This window comes from Papio anubis, chromosome 3 (genome assembly GCF_008728515.1).
Source record: "Papio anubis isolate 15944 chromosome 3, Panubis1.0, whole genome shotgun sequence".
In the NCBI taxonomy this organism is placed as follows: Eukaryota; Metazoa; Chordata; class Mammalia; order Primates; family Cercopithecidae; genus Papio; species Papio anubis.
In genome coordinates, this window is record NC_044978.1 from 102498404 (window position 1) to 102516682 (window position 18279).

General features: G+C 35.7%; 1 long non-coding RNA gene across 2 annotated transcripts in view; it reads left to right on the top strand.

Moving 5' to 3' along the window:
- Nucleotides 1–12435, top strand: part of LOC108585959 — a 33314-nt gene extending 20879 nt beyond the window's left edge. Inside the window, exons 2-5 of one of the 2 annotated variants that reach the window (XR_001902587.3) lie at nt 3423–3560; nt 8459–8593; nt 10899–11074; nt 11491–12435. This is a non-coding gene — a long non-coding RNA (uncharacterized LOC108585959). Of the gene's footprint in view, nt 1–3422; nt 3561–8458; nt 8594–10898; nt 11467–11490 lie in introns of those variants that run through there. The other variant, XR_001902585.3, reaches the window with a different exon arrangement.
- The last annotated feature ends 5844 nt before the right edge of the window (nt 12436–18279 follow it).

Consider the following 18279-nt stretch of genomic DNA (forward strand, 5'->3'; position numbering starts at 1 on the left):
TCTGTGACCTTTTGAATAAAGAGATACTAGTGCCTTTTCTTTAATCTTTCTGTCTCTAGACACAGAAGAGTTAAGGGAGGAAATAAAAGAGCTCCTCAAAATCTCCTCTTTATGTCCTCTTTAAATGGCCTTATTTGTCACAAAGAGATAAGTAAAAGGGTTTCACTAAAGTTCAGTAGAAAATAATAATGAGAGAAACACACACACACACAAATTGTATCCCATTTTATTAGAACTTCTATGTAACCCATGTTGAGACCTCAAAAAATTGTACAATTAGAATGTGCTAGTATTAGGTGTAGAATTCAGGACTCCTAATCTGCTTTCATCTTTCCATAAAACTAAGCTGCTGACTTTGTAACTTGAATTCATATATCAACTATAATCTAATCACACTTATTAAATACGTGGTTTTATGAAAGATAAATATTTCCTTTTATATTATTAAACTATGATGAAGTATTCACTGAGTCTGACGCTACTCAAAAACCAAAGATGGATGGCCAAGCTCAACCTCTCACCTTTTCAGTTCTTCCTATGCAAATCAAAAAATCTCCTAAGCAACCTAAAATAGGACAGCTAATATAAATGTTCATTGCTCCAAAATCTGCATTTCTCTGTCTTTACCTTCTTGGGTTCATGTTATATTCATTTTGTTCATTTCTCAAGCCATTACCTTGTTTAATAACTTAGAATGGCATCATTGTGCATCAAGCAGTCTAACCCTGAATTGTTAATCTGGAATTAATTTCTCATCTCAACCAACCTCATCTCATCCATCTAGTTATTGACCCCAGTTTTAATCCTCAATATTACTCTTCACAAAAATTACAGTCATTGTCACATTCTTCTTCTACACTCCAGGGTACTTGAAGAGGTACTTTAAATCAGTATCTGCTTCAAATGAGTGTGCTTGGAATTTTTAGCGTCATGTTGGCACAATGTTTTTGCTTGCTGAAGATATCTGGAAATTTGAAACTTAGATACATTTAAGCCTCAAAAAGACCATACATATAATAATAAATCAGCACTAGTTTCTAGAAAACTAAATTAAAGAGAATAAATTAATCTTTATTCTTATGTAATAGAAAGCCATGTTATTTATGAAACCATTTTACTTTAACTTACCAAATATTTACTGATCTCCTATTATATGTAAAATGTCAGGGGTACTATAGTAAATGTATAAGACAAAAACCCTTATGTCCACAGAACTTAAAGTTTAATTGATAGTGAGGAACAATAGGAAACATAAGTCAAGTGGTAGGGATTTAGTAGGCAATAATTGCTTTGTAGAACATTAGAGAAGGAAAGAATGATGGAGAATATGGGCAGAGTGTTTAATGATAAGTCAAGGAATGCATCACTGAAAAGAGGACAGTGATAAAGGCTTAGAGAGGTAAGGGAGTGAGCCTGAAACTATCCTGGGAAAAGCATTCCAATCAGCGAGAACAGACAATGCAAAGATTGAAAATGGTATTGGACACATTGTGTTTTATGATTCATAAATTCAATTCTGGCCAACTTACTGATATTAAGTTTGATATTGTTGTTCTCAAGAGTATATTTTAACCACTTCATATGATGGTTAACTGTTATGCTGACTGTGTAGGGGACTATGTCTGTCCAAAATTTGTACGTAGATGTTCTAACCCCTAGTACATGAAAATGTGACTATTTGGAGATAAAGTATTTAAAGAAGTAATTGAGAGTAAATAGTATCAGGAAGGCATAAAGACATCCTCTACCCATTAAGCAGAGAGATCGTAAAATAAACAAACTTGGTAACATTTGATCTTAGACTTACTTCTAGCCTTCAGAACTGTGAGGAAATTAATTTCTGTCATTGAACCCACAAAGTTTGTGGCATTTTGTTATGGCAGCCCTCACAAACTAATACATTCACCATTTAACAATTCTAAGATATAAATGAATAATTTTGCAAATCAAAAGTACATCTTTATGGGATACTGTTGTAGGACACGTAAATAAGTTGTTTTGCTTTCCAGAAAACCTATTAGTGCTATGGTGAGATATGGGGAATCATAGGAAGTACAAGTCACTGCACAGTTATGGTTTATTGTATAGTCTGTTCTGATCATATTAGTCTGGATTAATAAGAATAAAAGTTATTCTGGAATCTTACCAAGGTCGACCTTGGTTACATAAAACACAGCTGTGGAAATATTAATTTTCCTATAATACTGGATTATATTATAAAATCAAGCCAGTCAGAAAATCAAGACATTGGAAACATATTTCATTCAAATCTCTGCCTCTTTCTTGTAAGAGAGTCTAGTTTTTAAAGCAGTGCTTATAAAAGGCATACTTGGCAAGCACCCTGCACAATGACAAATATGCTTACCTCTTCAGGAGGACGTGACAGCCAGCAGGGGCTTTGGAGAGCCTGCAATTTGTGAGCGAGTAATTTTTTTTCACAAACCTTATAACCCATGAAGTAAACCATGCACAGATAATCTGCCTGTTCTCCAGGCTTCTTTTGATTAAGTGTATAAAAGAGCAAAGATTTATGAGGGGATGTTGTTTCTGCATTGACCTCTTGTGGTGCTCCTTTCAGAATATGAAAAATGGCACCATCTGATTCCAGAAGGGGGATACAGGACAGTGTTCTCATCAAAACCATTATAGGGGTGAATTTGCAGATTCTTGCTGATTACTCTTCCAGGGAGCTTACACTCAGCAGAAATAGACCCATCTTGACTTCAGCTGTGCCTGTCATTAACACCTTCTGTGGAAAGAAAATTCCAACAAGTCTCTGTTAATTCCAATTTGTACCAAGAGTTTTCAAGAAGCTAGTGATGAACCTAGCTGGGTTCGGCATTGTATCTTCACCTGCAATGATTCTACAGCCTAAAATAGCTTACAGGAAATCAAGAGGAGAAAGCATCAAGATTCTGGATTGGTAGAGTTCATCCCTTGTACTCACTCTTCTTATTGCTAATGTGCCTAAAAATTATCATGATAATAGTAGCTGCTACTTTTGAGATTGCTTTTAATTCTGCATATGGCATTTACACTTATCATCTTAAATGCTCAAAACACTTGTCTGAATTAGGACCTCTAATACTCTCACTAAGGAGATGAAGGAATTGATGTACAGAGAAGCTAAATAATTTGTGCAATGTCACACAAATCAAGAGTTGATGTAGGATTCAAACCCAGACAGTTTAACTCCAAAATTTGCTAGCTTAGCTCCTAAAATATACTAAACAGCTGATATGCAATGGATACTTGGTACCTTTAAGTAGCTCTGTCTTTTCCAAATTAATTTTCTTCTTCAGAAAAACTATCAGAATTGACACATCTCGCAACTTAGTTCTAAATAGTTACATGTTCATTATGAAAGGATGACTTTGTCTTCTGATTTACATGCTGAATGTTTTCTTCTTCTCTCTCCCCAGGCCCCCACTTCTCATCTCTCTACCTGTATCATGTCCCAGAAAGATGACATAATGGACTACATGAAGAGGTTTCTTCTTTCAGGTTTCTGGTGGATAGCCATTGGGGGGTCAGGCAATACACTGGAAAAGGAGAATCAAGTAATAGTCCTTATTACTATTTTTCCATCCTTGTAATCCAGCCACGATCCAGTTGAATCTCTTGACTTATGTTCATCTTAAGATTTCAACTCCTTAAGATGAACTTTCCACAAAGACTTTTCAGTCTTCAAACAGACCCCTTTCCTGTTCGGACCATTGGGTAGGAATGGTGCTCCACTCTTACTAACTGTAGGATACTGTGCCATCTTTTGCACTTTTCCTTGTGTTTTAAAATTTGTATGTTATCCTTTACAAAACCCTCCTTTTCATAATTTGTCATAATTTGTATATGCTGTTTCTTTGGTGACCTGAATTGGTAGAGTTTGAAAAGTTGTTTGGCCTAATATGGAATGTTAAGCTTAAGCATGCTTGTCCATAGCCTTCAAGCATTTTCTGAATCTCTCTAAAAATCCATCTCTGCTGGATGCCTTTGACTTATGAAATGCCAGGGTCCAAATTGATCTAAAACTAAATTTGTGATTTGGGGAAAAAAACAAAACTAAACAAAAAATAAAAACAAAACAAACAAAAAACTCACAATGGCCTACAATTATGGATCTTGTCCTCTACATAGGAAAAAAAAGTGCATCTCTATTTTCAAAATTCTCTAGTGATCATTAGTGTTTAAAATAGACTTGCCAGGGTGAGGCAAGAGAATCCCCCGAGCCCAGGAGTTCAAGACCAGCCTGGGTAACATGGCAAAACCTTGTCTCCTTAAATCATAAAAAAATTTTAAAAAATCTGGGCATGGTGGCACATGCCTGTGGTCCCAGCTACACGGGAGGCTGAGGTGAAAGAATTGCTTGAGCCCAGATGACTGAGGCTGCAGTGAGTCGTGATCACTTACTACACTCCAACCTGGGCAATATAGTGAGAATTTGTCTCAATAAATAATAAATAAATATGAAACAAAATAGGTTTGAATATTTTTCAACCATATTTAATGTCTTAAAATTTTTTGGTTTTGAATTAAACAAGAAGATACAGATTATTCCTTGGCTAGAAAGCAAGAACTCCCCCAAAACAGTGAAATATTGATCAACTGTGCATTAGAATTATAATCATCATATTGAAGGAATATTGATGTAGGCCTCAGTGAGTGTGCACAATAGTTTCTATGTTATAATCCATAAAGATACATATTGCTACCAAATGAAGCTGTTAGTAGTATGCCTTGCTCCAATCTCAGCCATATTCCCACTTTGGCATTTCTGGATTCTCTGTCGATTCTATTTCTATTTAGATAATTCTGTCAGATTACTGTTGTTATCTTCATTGTTCTGGCATTAATGCTGCCCACTTCATTTTGAACTCTTTAATATCAGTGTTAGAGATATCTTACATGAGCCAAGACGTGACTCTAACTAGGTTAATTAATTGGAAGATCCATCTATTTGGGCCAACATTATATTTTTTTAAATTTGTGCTTACTACTTCAACTTGTTCAATGGCCATGATGAAATTTCCAAGGAATGCCAAGAACCTTGCAAATGTGGGTCTAGTCTTGTATTCAAAGAGGAGGAGGGCAAGTGGGTAAAAGGACTCTAGCCCATTGCACAAGAGTAGGGAAAACCCCAAATGCATACATTTTACTGATTGGGTTTAATTATACCACCTTTGTATTCAGAAAACAAGTTAGTAGGAACTGCAATTTAAGATTTCTTACCCCAAAGTTGAATCACCACTCAAATTGCTTAAAAGTTACCTCACACATATATATCTATCTATTTATGTAGAACATTATTGAATTTCACATATCCAGGTAGATAGCTATGACACCAAGATTTTCAAGGTTGCTGAAAAGAAGCGAAGGTAAGGGTTAGTGGTTTTCAGACACTAATCACAGAAAAACCTGCTACTTTTATAACAGAAACAAGTTTGACCCTTAAACTACGATTGTTTTCTTTCAGTAGTGATAGAATTGGAGACTTGGCTCCATCCCCAAGAGAACACAATTTTATATTTTCCCTTTAGCTCAGACAAAAGTAATTTTCTTCATGCCAATATGTTTTTTTAGTTGGAACATTTTATGACTAGCTTACATTACCTCACCTTTGTACTATTCCCCCTTGAGAATAATAATAAAAAAAAACTTTAACTCAAAGTATTTTTTTTTTATTTTTTCTCTTCTTTTTTCCTCTGTTAGTAAATCTATTTGAGAGAAAATGAGAATTGCTTAGACAACTCTAATGATTGCTATCACTTCAGAATAGTTTATTGACTATTGATTAAATTGCAATGCTACATGTGAACATAGTTGTGATCAGATTTCAAAAAAACAGAGTTCTGATTTTGCTTTGGTAGACTATAAGTTACTTAAGGCAGTTATTTACTTGAAAATAAAGCCCAAGTCTGTCAAGATTTTTTTCTTTGCATATTTATACACAGCAAACAATAAAAACAAAATGCATTGTTTTCTGTACATTGTTAAAGTACCTACTCAGAGCAATGTGACATACCTTTAGTGGCATGTGATGTATTCAACAAGATCAACTAGTTTCTTAAGGTTTGGGAGAATGTAAAGTGCCAAATCATAGCGTGGTTGCACCAGTCAAATAACAGTGATGAATGGGTAAGTTGTATTTATACTGGATCTTTTCTATTTTCCTAATGTACTCTCGTTTATTCTGAATTTATTTCTGTGCAATATTTTTCTCAAAAACTTGATCTATTAGTCACTAAGTCTAAGGACAAGTGAAAAGTTATCTCATACAAAAAGAAAAAGTTTGGAAATATCACCACCAGTGAAGTCCCAGGAACACATAAGAAATATATGACGGTGTTCTCTAATTAACATGTGAGAAAAGAATTAATGCATAATATGAAAGAAATGTATTTTAATTTAGCATGTATGAAAATTACAAGTATATACTAGCTGTGCTTTAATTTAACTTTACCACTTAAAATTTCTGTCTAAATAATGATAATATTTAGGGCAAAAGAAAGAAAATGGTGTAAGCTCTGAAATTAACTAGAGTAAAATAAATAAACAAATGTTATAATTTGACCAACACGAAGAGGAAAAGGATAATTGACAAAGGTGTATAAGGTATGATTGCTAAGGTCCATCCTCTAAATTCTATCCTCTCATACCATGAAGAGCAGGGAAGACTCTCTTATCATAGTCAAAGGGAATATTTTGTCTTATTGAGAGATTACAAAGTGGTTACTATGATGGGTTTGATATAAGAAAGGAAGAAAGTCACTGGAGTATGGATAAGAAGCCTGGCTCTTCTATTACATGGTTGCATAAATCTTCAGAAATCATTTCACCTCTTTGTCTTACTTTCTTCATCCAGTAGTATACAGTAATGATTAAGATTGCTTGTTTAGAAAGCAATTTGCTAAGGTAAAAATTGCAGTCCATCATTCATGTGTGATGTTGGGCAAGTTTCCTAATGTCTCTAGAACTTTTTCCTCACTTTCACAATTAGATCATTAAAGTACCAGCTCATAGGATTTTTGTGAAGATTAAGTGAGAAAATACATTTCAGTCATTTAGATTGCTGTCTAGTCAGTTGTAAATTCTTAATAAAAGTTGCCTTTAACATTTCATGATACTGTCACAAATCAATTAAACTTTTAAATTTTATTTTGATTAACATTGTATTTTATTAACATACTGTATTTATTTAAGATTTGAATATTAAATGAGAACAGTGACCTCTTATATTTGGCTAGCTTGTTTATATGAAATTCTGCATTAATAAATGTTTTGCCAAAGTGTAAGGAAGAGAATAAACCATTTAAGGGATAATACATCTGGCTCAACTCAGATAAAAGCAACTGGACATGTGGGACCATCAACGCTCCTTCTTCCTTCTGACTGACCTGGCAGCCACTTTGCAAGATTCCATCAGCAGCAGAAATGTGATAAGTTGAAATGAGGAGGTTCTTGCGGTGCCCAAATAAAAGAGAAAGCTTATTTGCTTTAGAGATTAGCTTTGAATTCCCCAAAAATGTTTCACATAAAAGCTGTTTTGAAAATGGTCTTTGGAAAAACTAGGACCTGTGCAGAAAAATCTGGGCCTGTGAAGTAAGTGGTATTATGTAAGCCACAGTTGTGGTGGTATGTTGTCCTTACTACAGAAAATTCTGTAGAGCTCCAGAAACATAGCAGGGTCTTGAGAGAGAGAGAGAGAGAGAGAGAGAGAGAGAGAGAGAGACAGAGAGACAGAGAGACAGAGAATTAATTGTGATAAAATATACATAGTCTGAAATCTACTATCTTAATTTTTGTTTTTGAGACAGGCTCTCTGCTGCCCAGGCCAGAGTACAGTGGCATGAACATACATCACTATAGCCTTGAATGCCTAGCCTCAAGTGACCCTCCTACCTTAGCCTCTCAAGTAGCTGGGACTACAGGCATGTGTCACCATGCCCAGCTAATTTTTAAATATTTTGCAGAGACAGGGGTCTTGGCTCATTTCCCAGTTCAAGACCAAGTCTTGAACTCCTGGTCTTAAGTGGTCTTCCTGCCTCTACCTTGCAAAGCAGTGGGACTAAGGGTGTGAACCCCCTCACCCAGGTTAACTGTTTTTAAGTGTACAGTTCAGTAGTGTTACATATATTCACATTGTTTAGGAACAAATGTCCAGAACTCTTCATCATACAAAACTGACACTCTATGCCCATTAAAGAACAACTCCTTATTTAGCTCTTCCCACAGCTCTTGGTTACTCTTTCTATTCTCTATCTTTATGAATTTGACTATGCTAAGTACCTCAGATACATGAAATTATAAAATATTTATCTTTTGGTGACGTTTCATTTTGGCATACTTTTTTAAGTTTCGCCCATGTTGCGGCATATGTCAGAATTTGCTTCCTTTATAAGTTTGAATAATATTCCATTGTATTTATATACCACATTTTGTTTATCCTTCCATTCGTCAATAGACTGGACTGTTTTCACCTTTTGGTTCTTGTGGATAATGCTTCTATGAACGTGAGTGTACAAATGTCTCTTCAAGATCTTGACTTCAATTCTTTTGGATGTAACTTTGCCCAGAAGTAAATTTGATGGATTACATGGTAATTCTGTATTTAATTTTTGGAGGAACGTACATACTGTTTTCAATAGCAGCTGCATTGTTTCACATTCCCACCAACAGGGCACAAGAGTTCCATTTTCTCCACATCTTCACTAACATTCTTTTTATGTTTATTTTATTTTTTTAAATAGCCATTCTTATAGGTATGAACATAGAAGGAACTTTAAATTTTTCTTTCTTTTTCTCTATATTGTAAGCTCCTCAAGTCAAGTCTCGTAAGTGTCTTGTTTATTGCTATAACCCCTATACTTCATACAGTTCCAGAACTCAATAGAGCTTCCATAAAGGTGCATTAAATATAAGAATAAACGGAGCACCTTTTATTATGAGTTTTGGCACCTTGAGGGTTTGCAACTCTGTGATATACCAGGCAGCAGCGTTTCAGGCAAGGTGATTTTCCAGCAAGCTCAGGAAGCAGATCAGAGGTGATGCACCTCTCTGGAGAGATTTATGAGCAGCAAATATCAACCAAATGGCTGCTAGGGAGGAATACAGATAGACAGGAATTTCTGTAAGGATACAGGGATTACCTGAATGCTTTCGAGAGCCTCTCTGGGACTCACTCAAATTATGAAGGGAGATATTTGACTTATGAGAGGTAAAAAGAAAGGATAGTACTGACTCTGACTTCTTACAACTAGGATAAGCCAACGCATTTTAGATAATATAGTTTAAATGACTATAATCTGGTTTAAGTTCTAAATAGTTATACTCTCACCCCCTTGATTGGCTAAACTTTATCTATTTATGATTTAGTATTTCTGAGTAAGTAGCTCATTATATCTTCACGTTATAAATAAATTGGTGGTAATACTATTTCGGGCATTACTAAAAATATTTGATGATAAAGAAGAATTGATAATGGACACCACCTATTAGCTTTCATGGCCTCGAAATGAGCTTAGTTTGACAAAGGCTTCCACTAGATAATGCTTCTTTACATAAATAGGGTTTACTCAAAATATAGATGGACACAGATGTTAATTAACAATTGACAGGACGTAAAAGAACGAACACAAGTTATATGATTATCTCCTGTGCTTTTGTTTATTGTATCTTTTTATGAAACAGCCCAAACTTGGAGCTAAGTAAACTAAAAATGTGAAATTTGTTAATTGGGAATAAAAGTAGGGACAAAAATAATAGAAGATGCAGAGAAAGCTGAAGTTATGCGAGAGTAGAGACTGTAAGTTTGCAGAGAATACAGAGCAGTAAGGAGAGACAATAAAGCAGATGAGTGACAACTGATAGACAAAACAGAGAGGTTTCCCATGGTTCCAGAGAGGGGAGGAAAGAGTAGGTTGTATGTACGGTTGACTCATTTTATAATAAATTTTCTGTTCAACTTCAGCCTACAGTGTCATTAAAATCATCTCACTTTCTCTTAAAGCAATCTGAGTCTCTATTTCATCCTTTGAAATGAGCCTAGGAAGAGAATAGTGTCTCCTTGGGAAACCTGATCCCAAACCTACTTTTATCTGCTGATAGCAGTTTCATTGTCCATTAAACTTTAATTTGTAAATTGATTAAATGCAATGGAAAGTCAGGTGAAAACGTTTTGCGTATCTTCTTATTACTCACTATATTATAAGTCATCTGCTTTTATTATGGAAAAATTAATGCTGGAATTACATAGAAGTGCCATTTGTTGAGGACTTTTATGCAGTAGGCATAGAATAAGGCAAGTAAAGATTTAGACTTCAAAATAACTCTATAAAATCGGTCATAATATCTTATTTCAAATATTAAAAAATTATGCCTTGAACATTTAAAGATTTTTTCAGGAGTTACATTCAGGTCTGTAAATAATTCAAAAACAAAAGCTCTGAAACATTATGGTAGAATGAAAGAAGACCCTTCCAGCTTCTGCATAGAAGATGCTAGCTAAATCATGCCAAAGAAACATTTATCTTTAGTTTTCAAACATTCATAGCATGTAGAGCTACTAATAATTGGCATGGCAGTGAAAACTGAGATTTTTAAATATAGCAATAGGTTTTCATAAATTTGGAAGGTGAGATCCTGTGAAGAGTGCCCGTAGAGCTGATGAAAGACAATGGCCTTGTTTGCCTCTATTAAAAACCAACTCTCTTCAGGGTTATCCAATGAATAAAACAAATTCTGACTTAAGTTGCTTTCCCTGAATTTGATTACAATTCCACGGACTACGTATCTTTGCAAATACAGATCAGTACATTTTTATTATATGTATATATTTTTCTATTATAATTGTTGCACTTGAAATATAATGACAAGATTTCTGTCTTCTCCCATTGTTCTCTTAGCTGATCTCCCTGTTTCGTAAGAGTCTTCACTGAAATCATTTGCAAAGTGCAACCAGGATGATCCTTTAAATCATTAACAGAAATATATCTACACGTCTACTTAAAACTCTTCGATGGCTATAGATTTTACTCGAACTACTGTGTCAAAATTCCCAGCATGTCCTAAAGGCTTCAATGTGAGCTTGTCTTGCTTTCCTTTCTGTTTGCTTGTTTTTAAGCCTCTGAATCCCAGGCTTTTTCTCTCTGTCTGGAACACTAGTATGAATTTTCTTTATTCCCTGTGGGGTTTTTTCTCCCATTTTTCTATTGTTAGAGAAAATGTATCTGAACAGGACATTCAATATTTGTTCCAAGTTGCGTCCATCCTCTCCACTTCTACATATTTTCAAAGAGTAGTTGTGTTTATTCCAAACAACGTGACCTTCCCGATACAAGTAGTTATGGACCAAGATGGTCCCCTATTAAGTAACAGTCATTTCCTGAGACTTTGGAAGTGGGGCCAAAAACATTATGTCTTAGCCTTAATTTTCCAGGATTTAAAAATAAATAAATAAATAAACCCAGAAACGGAGTGGATTTCATTTTCTTTTAGGTGAACCAGATGTGAGGAAATTTCATTTGTGCTAAGATACATGTAAGTAGCAATACACAAACAGAAGCTGTCTGTGCCCACGCCACTGCTCCCCCACAGAAACTTCCTAGGTTTCCTTCAGTGCTTCTTGCAGTCAATGGTTCTGACATCTGCCTGAGTGCCAGCTGCACTCCTGATTTTACGTTTCACAAGGTACCATGGTATCCTAATCATCAGTAATATAATGGATGCCCTATTACGCTACTTGCACTTTACTGATTCACAAAATTAAATGGCATCCTCAATTTCCTCTGAAAATCATATTGTATTGACTTCTCATTTCAGTCATGGCTGAGTATTCATGGCTAGTAAGATCCTGTCTCGTATCCCCCACTCACTCCTGGTCCTGCATTTCAGTTCAGTGCTTAGCTAGAGTCAGCCTTGTTTGTGCCCCAATATGCCAGCTGATTGTTATTAAGTAGAATTACTCAATTCAATTACCTATTTTGAAAACCAATAGAATTTGAGCACAGAATTATAAACAATTGTCATTGCCATAAAAATGGAATTGAATATTTTGAAAAGAAAGAAAAAATATTTTTAAAAGTACTGGGAAATTAGGCATGGGCAAGTTAATTCTAAAAGGTTGAGGAACAAATAATATTCCATTCATATTTGGCTTTATATCAATATTTGGCAAACAAATATACACTTTTATATTTAAGTTGAAATAGAATATATAAGTTTTAAATGTGTTTTTCTCCCACAATTTAAAGTGGATTTTAATTAGTCTATCATTTTCCTAAGCCCTCTTGCATTGTATAATAGCACTTTTACTGACCTCTTATTGCTTAAAGCTGAACTAAAGTGAGTTATTAGTCCCCCTTTCCCCATCAAAAAATCCAAAAGCAAGCCAAAAAACACACTCTCCCTCCCACCCCAAGACAGGGCCTTGCTCTGTTGCCCAGGCTAGAGTTCAGGAGTGGCCTGATCACTACTCTGCAGCCTTGACTTCCTGGGCTCAAGCAATCCTCCTACCTCAGCCTCCCAAGTAGCAGAAACCACAGATGCATGCCACCACATCTGGTTAATTATTATTTTTTATTTTTTTGTAGAGACAGGATATCACATCTCACTATGTTGCCCAGGGTGGTTTCAAATTCTTGGGCTCAAGCAATCCACTGGCCTCAGCCTCCCAAAGTGTTGGGATTACAGGCATGAGCCATCACGCCTGAAGGAAAAAACAAAAAACAAAAACCAAACTACTTAATTTTATAATTTCTCATGGATTGTCTGATATTTTTGAATAGAGAGGCCAAGGTGAGGCAGAAAACATATTGGGAGGAGGTGTGTTCAGAGGTTTGAGTTTGCTAAGTGAGATTTGTTTGTTTTCTTACAAGAAGTGAATTCACTATTTAAGTAAGGAACATAAACCAGTGTTACAATGTCTCTGTTTATTTTAGTTACTTCTGCATTTATATTTCACCTTTTACTAAAAGGATTTAAAGCGGCTTATAGTAAAAACAATTCACTAAGACTGAACTATTAACAGAGATTGTTGTTATGTAACGTTTATTCCATTCCAATTCTATGTTGTATTTGAAAATATCCTTGTTTTCTAAAGAGATTGTAAACAGCTTGAAAGAAAAGTCAGCTCTATAAAACTGCATATGTATTTTCCTTTTTTCCTTCTCTTCACCTTTTAGTAATCTCAAAGAACAGAAACTTTATGATCAATGTTACAAACCTTCTTAAATCCATGAAGAACTTACCTATAATAATTTTTTAACACATGATCTGATTTTATTTTGTTTAGATGTGTACACATATATGTGGGTATGAAAGGGAAGGTGACTGCTTTTAAAGATGATTTTGTGATACAGATTTTATTTTTTATGTGTGGCTAGAAGACTTATAAAAATAAAATTCAGGTCGGGCACAGTGGCTCTCGCCTGTAATCTCAGCACTTTGGGAGGCCGAGGCAGGTGAATCATTTGAGGTCAGGAGTTTGAGACCAGCCTAGCCAACATGGTAAAACCCCGTCTCTACTATAAAATACAAACTTAACCAGGCGTGGTGGCGGGCACCTGTAATGCCAGCTACTGGGAGGCTGAGGCAGGAGAATCGCTCGAACCCGGGAGGCAGAGGTTGCAGTGAGCCGAGACCACCACTGCACTCCAGCCTGGACAACTGAGAAAGACTCCATTTCAAAAAAAAAAAAAAAAAAAAACATAAACAAAATTAAAAAGTAAAATTCAGGGCTTGCCTGCTTATCAATTTCCTAATTTCAATCTGAAAACGTCATCACTATTTTTTTTTTGCCACACTACACCAAAAACGATGCCAGTTTAATAACTATAAATCTTTTTGTTCAGTTTTCTGCAATCGTTTCAAGGCTATAAAAATTCAACCACATTACTTATGGGTCTAATTTACTGACTCTGTAAATCTGCCCAAATGCTTGATTGACAACAGTGAATTCACTAATTTCTGGCAGACATTTTATATGAAAGGGTAAGCTCAGGTCTCCTATTCTTGGATGAGGTCGCTGTGATAACCCTATACATACTTTAATCTGAGCTCCAATAGTGGCAATCTTGTTGTGCCCCTTACTGTCCAGTAGAACCAAAAGAGATTGATTTAATATTATTTCTATAGTTATTACAAGTGTCCAATCTCTGTTGTAAAAGAGAGAAAAATACCAGAATTTTAAATTTATTTTGGCCCTTGAGTCTAGTTCTGTTGAATCCTCAAAAATATCCAGTGTTTAGATCTGATTGATCAAAATAAAGAAAACTGTTTTATTAAATATTTGATACAATTGTGAGATTTTCAAAAACCGAATGCAAACACAGAGGAGCAAATATCTATTTTGCTTAATAAAATGTCTTTTTAAAAAAATTTGTAGAGGTTAATTATAGTTCCGATCTGCTCATTCCATTATGGAAATTATTAAAGATCGCTTCAGGATGTGGCCAAAGTAATGAAGTGCTGAGAGTAATAAATGTCATTTTTACAAATAATGGCTTCTGAGTAGCCATTTTAAATATTAAACCATTTAAACTTATCTTTTTGCATACTTATGATTTAGGGAAAGGCACTTTCTACTTATTGTGTGTCCTCTTCTGCATTTGTATGAGTACATGTTTACCTGTATGTTTATTTGTGCAGGGCATTGACATTGTAACCCAGTGATTCAGGTTGATTCTAATTCTATCAATGTGCATTTGAATTTGGAACGAATAAATATTACTAAAATGTAACTAATGTCATACTTCTGATAGCCTTCTTTAATGTATTCTATTTAATTATCTTCAGGTTTTGGCAAAAAGGTCATATCCAAAGAGAAGAAGTGTATATTTCATGGGGGCAGGGACCCATAAATATTTTGCCAGCCTTTGTATGCCCCCACTTTCAAGGAGGGTGTCTGGGGTATATTTTGGTCTTAAAGGAGCAAACTCCAGAGTAAGTATGCCTGACTGGGAATCTGGTATTGCTACTTGCTTACTGTGTGATGTTTGGCCGGTTATTAACCAGTTCGTGCTTTAGTTTCTAAAAAGAAAAGAGAATAGATATGTTTTTCCTTGTACATGTAAGTAGGCTGTATCTACTCTGCTTTTTAGAATTAGTTCAGTTCCAGCAAAATGCTACATGCTTGACTAATTAAATAAGAAACTCAATCTTTTCATTTCCTTCCTTCAATCCATAGCCCATTTGAAAATTTTCAATTGAAATTGACCTCAAATCCTTTTCACGAATACTTAAATAAATGATCTCCTTATTTAATGAGGGTTTGGCGTCACCCTTATTTTAAAATTTTTAATGTCCTCATAGTAGTATAAAAGTAGTTGGATCTTTAGAGTCAAATAGTGTGAATATTTGCGTTTGTACATGTGAGTATGTGTGTGTATTTGTATCATATATGCGAGATGAAAAACAGTGACTGTAGTTTGTATGATGTAACAATGCTTTCCCTTTTTCTAAGATAAAGATGGGCATCTATCTGCTCCAACAAAATATCTTAATATCTTACATTTACTTGACTTTCTCAATGCAAACTCACATAATTCACATTATTCTTCAAAAAGATCTTTAAAAATCACGCCTTAATAGAAAGCAGTATATATTACTTTCTGAATTAAAATATAAGCACTTTTTTGTTCTTTCTTTTAATTGTATAACATTCTCTGTTTCTCTGTAATTGGAATATTTATATGTCAGTTAGAATGGTGATCATTAAAAAGTCAGGAAACAACAAACGCTGGAGAGGATGTGAAGAAATAGGAACGCTTTTACATTGTTGGTGGGAGTGGAAACTAGTTCAACCATTGTGGAAGACAGTGTGGAGATTCCTCAAGGATCTAGAACTAGAAATACCATTTGACTCAGCGATCCCATCACTAGGTATATACCCAAAGGATTATAAATCCTTGTACTATAAAGACACATGCACATGTATGTTTATTGTGGCACTATTCACAATAGCAAAGACTTGGAACCAACCCAAATGTCCCTCAATAATAGACTGGATTAAGAAAATGTGGCACATATACACCATGGAATCCTATGCAGTCATAAAAAAGGATGAGTTCCTGTCCTTTGTAGGGACATGGATGAAGGTGGAAACCATCACTCTTAGCAAACTATCACAAGGACAAGAAACCAAATGCCACATGTTCTCACTCATAGATGGGAACTGAACAATGAGAACACATGGATACAGGGCGGGGAACATCACACACTGGGGCCTGTCTGGGGGTGGAGGGCTGGGGGAAGGATAGCATTAGGAGAAATACCTAATGGAAATGACAAGTTGATGGGTACAGCAAACCAACATAGCACATGTATACCTATGTAACAAACCTGCATGTTGTACACATGTACCCTAGAACTTAAAAGTATAATAAAAAAATAAATATTTCTCAGAGGGGCTGTGTGTAAATTTAGTTTTAAAGGATGAAGAGAGATTAACCATGTGAAGGAATAAAGATGAAGAGGGAAGGAAATGCATGACTGTATGGATGAGAAGAAATCTCCTAAATTGCAGTGAGACAAATTGGTCATGGTTTCACTTCCCTGCTGTGGAGTCCTGGTGATGGGGTGGCATTTATCTACATAGGCCCTCCTAATAATGGTTCCATCAACATTATTGGCAATCAAAGGCTGAAGGGTTCACCAAAGTTAGAGACTGAAAAGTATCCATTAGATTCAACTATAAAGAGATTACTACAGCCCATGCAATGGAGTGGTGTGAATGTTGTACTATTATCTGAGCCTGATGGCAGAGGAGTAAGAGGTCAATGGGCAATAAACTCATGGTGACAGTACATAGAGATTCTTGCTATAAAAATGATGATCTATGGACCATGGCATCAACCCCATCTAGGAGATACTTGTAAATGTAGAATCTCAGGTACCTCCTCACAACTACTGCATCAAACTCTGCACTGTAACAACATATTCATATGATTGCTCAGAACATTAATGTTTGAGAAGCATTGGTGTAGACATCCATTTTTAAAAGACTGTTTACAAAACAAGAGACAAAAATAAGGCAGTAGTTAGAGGAAGATAGATAATTTGTGAATTTTATTATTACTATAAAATAGATTGGGCATATGGAAAATGAAGATGGATAAGGTTTAAAGTGTATGATTTACAGGTAAGAGCAAATCAAATTTAAAAATAATTTGTTATTCTCAGTGTATAGATTTGGAAAACAAATTTCAGAGAGGTTAAGATATAATGTTTTGTCAAAGTTATACAATAGGATGGATAACCATATTCAAATGTGAGTCTGCCTGTCTCCAAAGCTTATACCCCCTTTTCCTGAGTAGGTTAATCGTTAATGAGAATAAATATACTTAATTAAGCAACAAATAAAAGCTATGGTGGTTGTGATTTTTAATTTTTGTATTATAATTGATGGTACCAAAGGGTGTCAGATTTACTTAATTTATTCATTTCCCAGTAATTTTATCTAGCAAATTTAGTAAATTTGGTTGATAAAACAATCAACAGCAATTTTTAGAAAATATTTTGTGAAATTATGGACTGACAACAGATACAGATACAATTGCTACCTATACGGACAGGAGACAGGGAAATACTGGATAGAAGGCTGCGGTTCCCTTGGCAAAGGCTCCATTCTAAAGCCTGAAGACCAGTGTTTCTAAACGAGGACAGGCATTTCTGTTTTTGCTCCCAAAAAGTTGCCTTATGGCTTGCCATGCCACCTATCCTGTCCCCATATAAAGCTCAAACCCCAAGCTCCAGAAGAGACCCACAAACAAGGAGACAAGGAGGGAAACAGACCAGCACCAGCGGGCCAGCAGACCAGTGGACCAGTGATGTTGAAACAATGTGGCATTGAAAGGGAGAAGAGCTGAGGGGAGTTCAGCTGTGGGTGGTCAGTCAGAGAAGAGTCGGGCCGCTGGGAGGCCCAACTCCAGGGGAAGGTCACTTCCCACTCCATCCCCTCTTTAAGCTCCCCATCCATCTCACTGAGAGCCACCTCCACCATTCAGTAAAAGCTTGCACTCATTCTTTGAGTCCGTGTGTGATCAGATTCTTTTGGGACATTGAGCAAGAGCTCGGATACAGAACACTGTCACACTGGCCCTCTGCCCTTGCCATAAGCAGAGGGTGCATTGAGCTAATTATTAACACACAAGCCGTCTGCAGATGGTAAAGCTAAAGGAGCACACTGCACATGCCCACTTGGGCTTTGGGAGTTGCAGACACCCACTCCTAGATGCTACCCTGAGTCTGGAGCCCAAAAGCACTTGCCTTGGTTCCTGCACCTGCCCA